The sequence below is a fragment of the Eptesicus fuscus genome, chromosome 6, assembly GCF_027574615.1.
Source record: "Eptesicus fuscus isolate TK198812 chromosome 6, DD_ASM_mEF_20220401, whole genome shotgun sequence".
NCBI lineage: Eukaryota > Metazoa > Chordata > Mammalia > Chiroptera > Vespertilionidae > Eptesicus > Eptesicus fuscus.
The window spans coordinates 5,481,824-5,484,126 of record NC_072478.1 but is presented as its reverse complement, the minus strand read 5'-3'; the positions used below and the strand labels follow the sequence as shown (position 1 = coordinate 5,484,126).

General features: G+C 52.8%; 1 pseudogene; it reads left to right on the top strand.

Moving 5' to 3' along the window:
* The first annotated feature begins 1,100 nt into the window (after positions 1–1,100).
* Positions 1,101–2,089, top strand: LOC114228729 (60S acidic ribosomal protein P0-like; annotated as a pseudogene).
* Positions 2,090–2,303: the final 214 nt, after the last annotated feature.

Here is a 2,303-nt window from a genome sequence, read left to right as displayed (position 1 = left end):
ATGAAGTAAGACCATTACAATATATCTGTCCCACGGACTACAATATGAATTCCAGATAAGGTAAAGTAGGTAGCTGAGGACTCTGACACGCTTACAGCGGCAGGCAGATGGAAGAGAAGGGCCAAAGCTTAGAGAATGACCCAGAATGGAGGCGACAATCCTAGTTTCTCTTTTCTTCTCTAAAGTTAGGCAGCTACTTCGGAAGCCCGTGCCACTCAGCATCGCCCCAGGCCCCACCTGAATTCCTGGACAGAGCCTCTGGCTTCCTGGGCGGCTCCGCATAACAGGGATTCCAGGTGTGGTCTGAAGTGGGAGGTGGGTGTGTCGTCTTGTGGGACTGAGCCCTTGACCTGTGGGATGTGACACTATCTCCAGGAAGGTAGTGTCAGAATTGAGTTAAATTGCAGGACACCCAGCTGGTGCCACAGAAAATTGCTTGTTGTGGGGGGAAACCTCCACATAACTGGCGACCAGAAGTATCAGAGGTAAAGGGCTCCGTGTGAGTTATAAAGGGGACTCCCAGGAAGACACCCACAGTGGGAAAGAACCGAGTTTTCCCTCATAGGAGGGGAGAATCTGGGTGCTCCTTTCACAGCGGGGTTCTCTAAGACCAGCCCACCTGTCAGCTGGCTGCAACCAGATGACCTCAGTGGGTGTGGCCTGGAGCAGAAGAGTCTGCAACTGAGCCCTCCTTGAATTTATGATCAACAAAATCGTGAGAGAAAAGAAAATGACTGTTTTTGGGAAGCCACTTAGTTTGGGGTAATTTCTAATGCAGCAATAGCTAACTGGAACAAATGATCTTAATGGAAACCTGAAACCTGTGGCATTGGCTTTGGGGTGGGTCCATGGGTGGGAGCTTGAGGGGCCTTTAGGAGGCTGTTGATAAGCACCTGAGGGGCTTGGAGGCTGGAGAGAAGCGGGCCCTGCTGAGCCGCGGTAGGAGGTTTGTCAGGGCGTCGCCTGTGGAAGGTAGAAATTGTGCTCAATGAACCTGTGAGCCTGGTGGGAGGATCCTGGCAAGAATTTAGGAAGTGCCAACTGACCTTTGTCTACCTGCCTGTAATAAAACAAGAGATTGAGTAAAAAACTTACAGTACAGCTCTCGCCAGGCGTCCTCGTGGGAGTGACATCGTCTTTAAACCCTGCGTGGCAATCCCGGATGCACCGTGATGCCCAGGGAAGACAGGGCGACCTGGAAGTCCAACTCCTTCCTTAAGATCATCCAACTCCCGATGATGGTCCAAAATGCTTCATTGTGGGAGCAGACAATGCGGGCTCCGAGCAGGCGGAGCAGATCGGCATGTCCCTCCACGGGAAGGCTGTGGTGCGGTTGGGCAAGAACGCCAGGATGCGCGAGGCCATCCGAGGACATCTGGAAAACAACCCAGCGCTGGGGAAACTGCTGCCTCCCATCGGGGGAACGTGGGCTCCGTGTTCCCCAAGGAAGACCTCACTGAGGTCAGGGACATGCTGGGCCCGCGCTGGTGCCATTGCCCCGTGTGAAGTCACTGTGCCAGCCCGGAACACTGGTCTCGGCCAGAGAAGACCTCCTTCTTCCAGGCTTTCGGCAGCACCACTGCCATCTCCAGCGGCACCACTGAAATCCTGGGTGATGTACAGCTGACTGAGACGGGAGACGAAGTGGGAGCCAGCGCGGCCACGCTGCCGAACATGCTGAGCATCTCCCCCTTCTCCTGTGGGCGGATCATCCAGCAGGTGTTGGACAAGGGCAGCATCTACAACCCGGAAGTGCTTGACGTCACAGAGGAAGCTCTGCATTTCCGCTTCCTGGAGGGTGTCCGCGATGTTGCCAGCGTATGCCTGCAGATGGGGTACCCAGCTGTTGCGTCAGTACCCCATTGTATCATCAATGGGTACAAGCGAGTTCTGGCTTTGTCTGTGGAGACTGGTTACACCTTCCCACGTGCTGGAAAGGTCAAGGCCTCCTTGGCTGGTGCATCTGCTTTTGCGGCTGCTGCCCCAGCCAAGGTTGCAGCAAAGGAAGAGTCAGAGGAGTCGGTCGAGGATATGGGATTTGGTCTCTTTGATTAATTACCAAAAAGCAAGCAGCTCAGCCAGCTCTGTTTGAGAAACAAGGAAATAAAGGCTTACTTCTCTTAAAAACGAACTTACAGTACAGTTTTGAAGCAGAGTTTTGATAAGAATTTTAAAAGCTACTACTATGTAGGGCTTGAAAAATAAAAATTTTCATCCCTAATCTTTGCCAGCGGAACATTCTCCAAGTAAGGGCACCTATCTGAACTCCTAAGGAGGGTTTAAGGGGACACCTAGTAGGTTCC